This window comes from Amblyomma mixtum, chromosome 2 (genome assembly GCF_055824585.1).
Source record: "Amblyomma mixtum isolate Tamu chromosome 2, ASM5582458v1, whole genome shotgun sequence".
In the NCBI taxonomy this organism is placed as follows: domain Eukaryota; kingdom Metazoa; phylum Arthropoda; class Arachnida; order Ixodida; family Ixodidae; genus Amblyomma; species Amblyomma mixtum.
The window spans coordinates 248,909,580-248,921,847 of NC_143013.1; positions in this window are offsets into that span (position 1 = coordinate 248,909,580).

The window sequence follows — 12,268 nt, forward strand, 5'->3', positions numbered from 1 at the left end:
CGCTGGGGAAGCGGCCGCGGGAGACGAAGCACGAAATGCCCTGCCCACGGAATCCCGCATGAACCGCGCGTCAAAACACACGCGCTACCACGCAGATGACTGATTGGTACTTCGTAATGGGGAGAGGCCTGAGCTTGATTGAAGCAGGTTGGTTGGATGGCTGCGACTGAGAGAAGAATGAAAAGAAAAGTGCACGGGCCTGCCAACTGGCTCAAGCCGAGCCACCACCGCTGCCACGTGCAGATAGAAGAGAGTTGAAAGATAAGAAGGAAAATGAGAGATGAGTTCAAATACTATGGAGCATGACCTATTTACCTTACTTAGCGTAGGACTCTTAGTGAAATTTCCATTTTCCTTGCAATTTAATATCGCGTTTAATTTTTGACTTCTTTATTGTCCATGAAGCTGCATCTCGCGTCGCCACTGCCATTCATCGATAGCAGGGAGAGGGCATCTTCTTGCGCCCAAAAACCGAAATCACCCTTTCTTTAATAGATTATGGGAGAGAGAGAGAGAGAGAGAGAGAAAAAACTTTATTGTACAAGGAATTCGGGGCACGCCCCAGGGTCCCCGCACGACCCCACAGAACTCGTGTTTATCTTCCTAAGGTTCATAACACTGGCAGTCCGGCCGGTGGCGATGGTCTGCATGGCCGGGTCCTCCGAGCGCAGCAGGGTCTCCCAGTCCTCCCAGGTCTTGAGGTTCTCGAAGTCCCGTGGGGGAGGGTCCGCCGGGCAGAGGGAAAACCATGTGGAGGGAAGAGGCGAAGGGTTCTGGGCATAGGGCGCATGCCGGAGTGGGGAAGGAGAGATGATAGTGGGTTAGATAAAGGGGTGAGGGAAGAGAGAGTGTCTGTAGTCTGCGCCAGAGAGTTGCTTGTTTGTTATCTAGGGAGGGGTGGGGCGGGGGGTAGAGCTGGCGAGATTATGGGACATTCTTCGCACTGAAGGCCTCGGTTAACTTCTGAAGAGCCACACGCCAGCTCTACCCCCCGCCCCACACCTCCCTGGATAACAAACAAGCAACGATCTGGCGCAGACTACAGACACTCTCTCTTCCCTCACCCCTTACCTTAACCCACTATCACCTCTCCTTCCCCACTCCGGCATGCGCCCTATGCCCAGAACCCTTCGCCTCTTCCCTCCACATCCTTTCCCTCTGTCGGCGGACCCTCCCTGCGGGACCTAGAGAACCTCAAGACCTGGGAGGACTGGGAGGCCCTGCTGCGCTCGAAGGACCCGGCTGTGCAGACCATCGCCACCGGCCGGGCTGCCAGTGTGATGGACCTTAGGATCATAAACACTTGAGTGCAGTGGAGTCGTGCGGAGACCCTGGGGCGTGCCTCGAATTTCTCTTAAAATAAAGTTTTTTTCTCTCTCTCTCTCTCTCTCTAACGACTTTGTACTCCCTTTATTTCCCCCCGTCTTTTTTTGCCGGCGACTTTTTTTGCTTCTTGAATAATAACACCTGATCACTTGTCATACATCTGAGTAAGCAGTTCCTTATCAGGCAAATGCCAGAAAAATAACGACAGCAGCAACCTTGCGTAACTAGCCGACTGGTTAGACCGTTAGCCTGGCACCAAGGAGGCGTGAAAGTGTCATGGGTTTGAATGCCGCGCAAACCTAATTTCCTTCCATGTATTTTCTCTCCGACAGTATTCAGTTCGTGTGGACAAACGGACGTACAAAAATGTGAGTACATAACAAGCATGTCCGCATACTTCACATGCAAGACAAGCAGGCGTGACAGATCATCACACAAAATGAGAACAAAAATAAAGATAAAAACTTCTGCGCAGTCATCAAGAAGATCTTTATCGGACAAAGTTGTCGAGGGTTTTATTTACGCAGATATGATGTTCCTTTGCGGTATAGAACGCTGCAATCACTTCTCGATCGGTCAGATCTTTGTGGCAATACTGTTCGATGAAACAACGTAGTGCACTTTTCTATGCATTCTTGACAGCACCCGCCCTTTATGCTCCTTTTTCTAGCCTTTCATCCTTTCCAGTGTTTGGCGCTATGTTTCAAAAGCGTATTTTTGACTTTGGATGTTCATAACCTGACCCGCCGCAGTGGCTCAATGGTTACGGCGCTCCTCTACTCAGCCGGAGTACCGGAGTTCGAACGCGACCACAGTGGCCGCGGCTCGATGGAGGCGTAACGCAAAAGGCGCCCGTGTGCTGTGCGATGTCAGTGCTCGTTAAAGATCCCCAGATGGTCTAAATTATTCCGGGGACCTCCACTACACCTCTTCTTTCTCCCTTTCTTCTTTCACTCCTTTCTTAATCTCTTCTCTTACGGCGAGGTAGGGGTGTCCATCGAGGTATGTGAGACAATTACTGCGCCATTTCCTGTTCTCAGCACCAAAACCAATTTTATTTTATTTCTAACCGCAGTTTCAGAAATTTAGAAAACTTGGCTTACATTGTATTTTGGCACTCTTAAATTTAGCAGTATAATCTTGTGCCAAACTGGCAAAATTAAAACTTTCATTAGTTAATTTTAATTGTCTAATCGTCTTTTAATTAAAAGTATCAAGTGCACAACATCCGCCTTGCTCTACAATCCATGTGACGTGGTAGGGATCCAACGGGCGTGTCCGGTACGCAAAAAGCAGCGATGTGGACTCGGCCTCGTGCGAAATTTAGTATTGCAATTTTGGAGCCACATAAAACATACCTTGCTTTTGGCATGATGATGGTGAGGGCAAAGGCGGCTTCCTCTGCACCTTCGGGCCAGGTGTCTGGTTTGAGACTGAGCGTACCGATAGGGGGAAAGAGCGTGATCCACCCCAGCAGCGACCGCTTCATCGCCCGTGCAATCTGCCTCCACCCATACGGAGTCCGCTTCGGAGCCGTAATATCGGTAGAGTGCTTTAGCTCGAGCTCTACAGCGTTGATCATGGTGTTCGGGATGCATGTTACGGAGGAGCGACTTAATGAGCAGTTTCGGTGCAGAGGTATTGGTACGGGGAATAATTTCGGATGACTGGCCGGTATTATTACATACTTTAGCGTCCCGCAGTGGCTCAGCGGCTTTGGCTACTTGGTTGCGGATACCAAGGTCGCGGTATCCATTCCTGGCCGTTGCGTCAGCATTTATATCCGGGCGAAATTGCAAACTGCCCTGTGCTGTGCCATGGCCGTGCATGTTAAAGAACACCAGGTGGTCCAAATTGGCCCGAAGCCCTCCACTACACCGTCCCTCATGGCTAATGTGCCTCCTTGGCGCATTAGACCCCACGTACCACCTCATAATTTTAACGGTAAAAAAAATTAGTGAGTCTGTGACTGCCTGTGCATAAAAAAGTGTTAAATGTAAACCCGTCTGTAACAAAAATTTGCAGCGGCTCCTAGTTAGCGCTTCGTTACGACCTATGACGTTTCATTCAGAGAAGGTTTTTTTTTCATAAATATAGTTAGTCGTGCAGACAGCCGACGGGATTTTTCATTGCATTTATATTCTTTTTGGTCTCCCGCATGCATGAAAGGCAGCGGCGTCTGCACATGCCTTGTCTCATATTTGTTTCAAGGCCATTCCAAGTTTACACAATGGGTGTCTATGAAAAAGGAGAAAATTTAGAGCCTTTGTGGGTGGCAAAAACACGCTGTTTGAAAAATATTCATTTACACTGTCATTTAGAAGACGGACAGGGCTTGTTAAGAAAAAGAAGACAGCTGCTTTTTTCTTGTTAGGAGGCGCGTGGTAGTAAAAAAATCAACCGATCTAAATCACTGCCGGCGGCATAGATGATTCAGTCGTTCCGATTTCCGCATGTCACCGTGACAACGACGGCTTGGTTGTCTTATTTCTAACTGGCACTGGAATGACGAGGAAGGCAAGGTGGCAATATTGCATCCTTTTATTTTTTCGTTAGTAAGCGTAGCCAAATACAGCAATAACTGGGCACAAAAAAAAATGCCGCTGCAAACGCGTCTGCGACTCATGGTGACAGGTATTTCTAACGCTAGTCTGCTGTGGATACCAAGCGCAGCCTGACATCGGCTTTTTTTTCATGGCAGTCGGTTAAATGGTACCATCTAGGACACTTGAAAGCAATCAACCAATTATCAACTTATCAATTAGCATTTCAATGAACCACGCAACAGCGACTTCGAGGAGAGGGCTGAGTCGGGCTGGTTGGTTCATGTTGAATGGTACGACGAAACAGCGCTGACGGACGGGACGGAAGAAGAAGAGACAGGCGCATGCCCTGCGTGTGTTGATGCATGCGTGACGCATGCGACGGTGCGTCAATGAACGGCTACGCGAACAATCAGCGCATGTGTCTGCCCCTTCTTCCGTCCCGTCCGTCAGCGCTGTTTCGTCGTACCATTCAACAGTGACTTCCTCAGATTACGCTAGAAAAGATGCACTGGCTTAGTTCCGTGAGGATGAGTATTGCCCCTTTAGGAAGGACATGAGCGTTTCTCATTGGGAAGGGCATGAGTGTTTCTTCCTTGCTCAGACTTGGTGAACGTTTTGACGGAGTTTACCTTTCCACGGGTGGAAAACGAGAACCCGCGATGAGAAAATACCCGCAGCACGAAGAATAACTTCAACATATAAAAGAAAAATATGATCAGTAATCAGCATTTTTGCACTGGCCACGAAGCACACAAGTGAATTATTACAATAAGTAGAATGCAAACAGCAAGAGCACGATTACCAACACAGGTCAACACTTGCAGAGCTCTGGAAACACTCATCTTCGCAGACGACTTGCCGCAGAAATAAAAATGCGGAGCAACAAGCATAGAATTCTGCAATCGACATGTTTTAAGAAAACGAATGCTCGAATCTTTCTCAAACAAGTTAAGTCTTACACGGGAGCATAATTTATAACACATCATATTGCCGAACGTGCAACTTCCTCTAAAAGCCACTGCATTCCACTGCTAAATGCCTTAAAATATAAAACAACCAAGAAGCAACATAAACCAAATGTATCGACAACTTCAGACTAGACGAACGCTGGCGACGACAGGAAAAAGCAACGCCGATAAGCGGCCCATTTCAAAAGGGTATCGAACGCACCCATCGTGTTTTCTCCCGTCCAAGAGCATTATGATAGCGATCATTCATTCTGAGCGATGTGCATCGACATCTCGAGCTGCTGACTCACCGCCTCTCATCACCACGTGGACGTTATGATGTCTCTTCTCTGTGTATCGCTGTCTACACTGTGTGCGGCGAAATAAGGGCCTGAATACTAACGCCAAACTTTCGCCTAGCAAGCTGGGCAAGCTCATTTTTAAGTTGTATTCGTTTTTTGTGCGCGTACTTTTCCGTCTATCTCCACGTGGATGTGAACGCATTCTAAAAATAAGAACCCTCTGGATAGTTAACATCACAGATGTTGTCCTTTCCATTTCACTGCCCCTTTACCATGTCCACAATCTTTATGATCAGCAGGGTAATGCCACTGCTGTTGACTTTTTAGTGGGCTTAAAATCTTGCCCCTGGTACCACCCTTCTCGCTCTCCCAGCGGCGCACGTGCACAAGCCAGGCTCACATTACCGGTACCAAGGTGTATAAAAGAAGGCCCGTCATCGTCTCTCCTCGAGATCATCTTCTACAAGTTCCTCCAAGACCTCAAAGAAGCTGCAATCATGCGCACTGTGAGTACACTTTCAAGGCGCATTTCTCACGGTTTTCAGGCACAAACTTAAGGGCACGCAGACTGCGATAAATGACTGCTAACTCAATTGGCCATCACTTAGCTTTTTCTAAGAGCTTTTTGCAATTCTTTAGATTGTTTTTATCAAAGTTCCTGCATTGTGTTCGCCTACACAGGTCATTATCGTATGGTAAAAGACCATCAAGGATTTTAGTGTTACTAACATTTTAATTTCAGTGGTCATTGATTTTACCGAGATAGACAGTGTTTACAAAACATGACGTTCAATATCTATACGAAACCCTTCATACGCGTATTTCTTTTCATCGCATTATTACTTATTTACAGTTCTGCCTTGTCATCGCTATGGCTTGCGCTGCCATTGCCGGCCACGTACCCATCCACGGCATCCCAGTAGCGAGTGTCGCCAGCACTTACCATCATCACGCCGTAGTTCCAGCTCCCTATGTGGCTGCTGCTGTTCCCGCCGTATCTACCGCCTACCACCATGTACCAGCCGTGTCCAAGGCAACTCGGGTGACTAGCTTCGAGACGGTCCGCCCAGGCGTACCACATACACTGGCCAAGGTGTCCACCTATTCTCCGGCAGCCGCCACCGTCCACACCGTGCATTCTTCCGTGCCCACCGCGGTGGTCGGAGCCGTCCACCCTCTTTCACCTTACACCTACTTGGCACGCCACAGCCACCGCTACGACGCCCATCCGCTGCGCTACCGCCAGGTGTACGGCCTCACCCCATACGGTCTCAACTACGGCTACGGCTTGGCTGCCCTCGGTTATGTGACTCCTCTTAAGAAATGTGAGTTTTAGTCGCGTCATTATTCCTGTGAGCAGTACATTTACCACTCATTTCCGCCAGAGGTTTAAGACCAGAAGTTTCTACCTCAACAGATTTGCTATATACTTATTAAGCCTAGCTTTTAGGAACAAGTGAATGAAGAATCTCTGACCATGTCTTCTATTAAACAATGCTCATTCGGTTCCCAGCGTTCTAGTGAAACGCACTCAATGCGCCTAATCATCCTGTGTGTGTCGCCAAGCTCTTCCCTTGAGCCCTGTAGTGTGAACTGCAAAGCTAATGTCTCTCCAAATACTCCTCGGCCACGGCCACACTCTCCGAGTAGTAATTGTGTCCGAGTGTAACAACAAAAACAAACGGCAGAGCTGTCACACATAAAGGAGTACGTACCAATTCAACAGAATCTAGGTTTCAGGATATCCTCACAAACTTCCTTATGTCCTGCGCCCACCTTATCCTGCCGCCCCCGGCGGCTCTTGCCTTCTCTTGGAATCCGCTCTATTACCCAAAAGACCATTGGTTATCTGTCACTGTCAATGCATGCCATGTCCATGCCCGTTTCCTCCTCTTGATCACAGCTAAGATGTCATTAACTCTCGTTCTTTCCGAACCCAAACTTGGCTCCCTTCCTTTCTCATTTTCTTATCCATAACTAGCTTTCCTGCTTGCAATGTAAGTTCAGTCTTATTTGTAAGTTTACTTGTTTCTACCCTATATGTGAGTGCTCATACAACTGCTATTCACTTTACTCTTGACAGTTATTCGTAAGCTGCTATTGATTTCTTAGGAGCACCTACAAATTTCATTGAATTCCACTTTTTTCTCCACGTTATTCTGCTTCCTTCAGTCTAAACCTAATGTCACTAGTTGCCCTATGTATTTATATTCCCCCACAACTTCGAATATCTTGAAGTCTATTGTCATGTATTGTTTCCATTCCAGACTTGTACGTTGTTTGAGTTTTCACCGCACAAATACATAGCCAGATAGTTCTGGTACGATTACGTATGCAGTAGCAAATGAACTTGTCCTACTTGTCCTGCTATACAGAGCAACTAATGCTCGAATGTCGGCTCTGTTTTACAGAAGGAACGCATCCACCGCCTGGAAAGGAATTTCCGCCTGCAGGCCTCAAATGTCCCCCAAGTGTGATATTGTCATACACAAAACCTCTTTTCCTGGTTGAGTACCAGCGGCGAACCGTTTGGCACCCAGGAGAAATAAACGCATTGTTGTTGTTTTCAAAACTTTTGTGTTCTGTATTACGTCATTCTCCCATCTGCAGACATCACAACAGGTTAGTATTAAAACAGCACAAGTAAACTATACGTATGTGTGTGGCATGACTGCATGTACGAGTGTATATATATCTAGGTATGCACGTATATGCGCATGTATGTATGTATGTATGTATGTATGTATGTATGTATGTATGTATGTATGTATGTATGTATGTATGTATGTATGTATGTATGTATGTGTGTGTGTGTGTGTGTGTGTGTGTGTGTATGTATGTATGTATGTATGTATGTATGTATGTATGTATGTATGTATGTATGTATGTATGTATGTATGTATGTATGTATGTATGTATGTATGTTTGGTTTGGTTTGTGGGGTTTTACGTCCCAAAGCGACTAAGGCTATGAGAGACGCCGTAGTGAAGGGCTCCGGAAATTTCGACCACCTGGGGTTCTTTAACGTGCACTGACATCGCACAGTACACGGGCCTCTAGAATTTCTCCTCCAAAGAAATTCTAGCCGCCGCGGCCGGGATCGAACCCGCGTCTTTTGGGTCAGCAGCTGAGTACCATAGCCACTGAGCCACCGCGGCGGCGTATGTATGTATGTATGTATGTATGTATGTATGTATGTATGTATGTATGTATGTATGTATGTATGTATGTATGATGTATGTATGTATGTATGTATGTATGTATGTATGTATGTATGTATGTATGTATGTATGTATGTATGTATGTATGTATGTATGTATGTATGTATGTATGTATGTATGTATGTATGTATGTATGTATGTATGTATGTATGTATGTATGTATGTATGATGTAATGTGCAGAGAAGAGCGGTTCATGGCTTGCAAAGGATGCTCTTGTGACAGGTTTCTCATCTTGAACCCCCTGGGGTGCATCAGCGTGCACTGGCCTCGCAAAGCACAAAGGCTTTTTTGCCATTTCACAGATACTGAAATGCGGCCGACGTGGCCAGGATTCCTTCTCGTGAACCCGGAATCAATTGTCGAATGCCGAAGCCACTAAGCCGCCGCTGCGGGTAATAACAATTAGCGATTTCCCCCGAATCAATGACACACTGCGGCGAGGCAGCGAAGTACCCCGCCGCGTGCGCTACCATGGAGTTTGTTACCTTGCGACAGTGTCCGCCGGAAAATATATTCGAGAAGTTCTGTTTTACGGATATTTGCAAATCCAATGAAAAAGGGGAGGTGTTAAGCGTCTTTCTGTCAGCTTTCTGGAAAGAAATACGCGAACACGTTGCCTAGAATCACTGCCCATTGCATACATCCGAATGCCCCTGGGAACAGTGAGGGTGTATATGTATAAAGCTGAAATTTCACTACCACACTGCACTTAATAGAGTACAATCAAACTTAATTTAAAGTGAGCCAGGGCATTCAAGTCTCTTGCACCTAATTCTGCACTTTTTGTGCGGGCGGAAACAGCGTGTGGTTTTCTTAACTTTGCAGGCGAACAAGCTCTTGTTCTTTTCGTGGAAATAGAAAAAAAAACAGGATATGGACTCCAACCGCTCAGGTTTTAGTGCATACGTCTGGCTGCTATTATTCGCTCTATTAGTTAAGGAAGAAACTGCTGCCTTAATGACCAACCTGAGCAGTTCGCCCGCCCAAGGTGTACTTCCTACATTCTGAGCTCTCACTGCGTTCCTTGTAAATGATCAGCTGCGTCAGGGTTAAAAGCACACCAGATGAGGTACAGCGAGTGTCTCAAAGGTTTTACACATTCAAATCCCTATTCAATGTGCGGAACATGAATGAGCTCACAAACGTTTACATTGGTCGAAGGACGCGTTTGCAGTTAAGATTATTTTCATAATTCAGACTGTTTACCTCTGCCAAACCACAGACAAAATATGAGGGCCATACATTTTTTATTTGAACATTTGCACCTAACGTCCGCAGTATCGTACGTTTCACCATCCATTACTAGTGGGAACTGTGTTCAACTACGAGACGGCAGCGCAAGTAGATGCCACTCATTGCGTCGTTGTCAGCGTGGTTGTCACAGGTTCTTCCTGTGTGTGTCAGCAGCCGAGCGGATGGAAAGTAACTGTCAAAGGCAGAGCTAGACGACATGGTTCTTGTCGACGGAGCGTGTGAGCTCCCTAAAGAATCCCTATCGACTTGTAGCAGTATGTGGCAAGCAAGCAAGCAAGCAGAGTCCCGAAGAAATGTCTTCTACTGGGCGGAAGGCTAAAAATCAGGCCGCACGTCAGAAGCGAAGGACGGTGGCCGAGTGTGGTAACACGTTCCTACTTCGCCAAGGTGGAAGTCAGGGCTGGCAACCTTGCACGGAGTAGAAAATGGTTCTTCGCACTGTTGCCTTCTCAGGGGGGGGGGGGGGGGAATCTGACTGTGCAGCCTGCTCGGGCCCCCCCCCCCCCCCCCCCCCCTCCGCCACCGAATACGGGCCGGTGTAGTTTCGGCTACTAGGCTTTGTTTCGGTGCAATGCCAGCAGTGGGGATGGGATGGCCGGGACCCATCCTCTGGGGATGCAAACCCCCAATGGGAGTGGCAGCGACTCCCAGACGACTGTGAGGGCCAGTCGTGCACGTGAGGTCCGATGCCTGAGCGGAGGCAGGCCTGGGTTTATACTCAGGTTGGACCCACGAAATCCGGCCCGGAAGGCATGTCAAAACGCCAAAAGGTTTTCGAATACATGCTACCTTCCTTCCTCTGCGCGCGGGGGCGTGCAAGTCTGGCTACCGACGCGTCGGTTTCTGGTTACGGAGAAACCAGGTCCGCGCGGGGGTTCATAGTGGCCAGGCTCTGAGGACCGCCGCCTCGGGGAAGCGGCCTTACGGCCGGCCGCAGGCTTAACCGCCTGCGGGACGCCGGGGGATGAGGGCTTAGTACTGCCTCGTAAGAGTCTGGCGAAAACCGAAGATGTGTGGAGTACCGGTGGAGTAGGCCCGGGTCATCTCATCCTAAGCCACGTTCTTGGTTAGTGGCCCGGTCGCCCAGCCTTGAACACTCTCTCCTCAGTAGGAGAAGAGTAAGCTAGGAGAGGAAATAAGTGCATGGGTGGTTGGAGGAAGCACAGATGGACCCCCCGGAGTCTGACCGGTTCTGAGGCCGCGAGGCCGTTGACGAACTGGGCGTCCACTGGCCGGGACTATCACACATACTTCCGGTGTCCGAAAAACCGCGAAAAACCTTCAACGGCTAGTAGCCGGCAGGTGGGAAAAGCCTTCTAGTGAGCGATGAGGAGCCCCAGGTAGCTACTGACCCCGTGTTAGGTTTTCCTGTCTTCGACGGTCGGAGCCCGTTGCGTATATGGTGGGTGGTCGGGCATCCCGTGAGTGGGGCCGCACCATTGGGCAATCTCGATGCTCTCCCTGCCCTGGCCAGGCGGGCCAGTAATGGAGTCGAGATAATTGAAGGATCAGAGCAAAAATCTCGCTGTCCCCATTCCCTTCCCACGTCGCATTTCCCTTTCCGCTACTTCCCAGGGGAGGTCAGGGGAGCCTCCCCGGGCCCGCTCTCTCGGCTGTGGGTCGCTAATGTAGCATTTTCCCTAATATTTTATTTTTCCACCCACGGATGGTCAAATTACAACTTGCCTACGGGCCTCCTCTTTTATTTTTCAATTGGGTTAAGCCTGTTGTGTGTAAACGGTGCAGGCAGGGGCCTATTATTTTTATTTCCTTTTCGGTTGCCCCAACCTATTCAATGTTGCCTTCTCACCACACACTGTCTTGAGTCACCGGTGATTCTCCAGAGAGCTTATATCCTGCTTCCGCATCTAACGCTCCCCTTGCAGATCACTATCCATGCTGTCCGCATGGCTAGTGGCACGCATAGGGCGAAAGTGCGCTGGCAACCACAGAATGGATGGCGCTGACATGTGCTGCCGCCTGGTGGTGGAATTCAGTCTTCACTACTAATGAAAGGCGCAACGAATGGTACGGCCACCGTATCCTCGCTTCTCCATACTTACGTTACTATGGCATTTTCTTTCGTAACTTTGTTACAGTACCATGAAAATTTTATAATGAGGAACAGTTTGCATTTCCAATTGCCTGTAATTTATAAGGAATGCGTAATTAGCCCTTTAAGCGCTTAGGATACTTGAAATGCTAGATTTCAGAACATGTAGGTCTCAAATGTCAAAAATGATAACTTCGAAACGGTACCCAAATTAAGAACATTTTCCGAACTAGTGCACAATGCAGCGGAGATCCTTGAGACGGCCGCAGCTACCAGGCTATAGCGGCAGCGGCTGCGCCCAGTAGAGCGCCTCCGGCGCGGAATTTCCGAAACAGCCTTAAATCGTTTTTTCCCTCTTACCATTGAAAAGCAGCGTTTTATCTCATACCACTGAAGTTCGGAAAAGGCGTCTCTCAAAGCCTTAGTCGCTTTGGGACGTTAAACCCCATAAACTAACCAAGTTCAGAATTTTTAGCAGGCAACATCCCTTCATTATCATTAGAAGAATTCTTACTAGCATGTTTCTAATGTTGTATGTTTGCTCTCTTTGTTTCTTTGTATTGTACCACCCTCTGTGTGTAACACTGCGACTTATTTACCCTGAGACAAGAGGGGAAG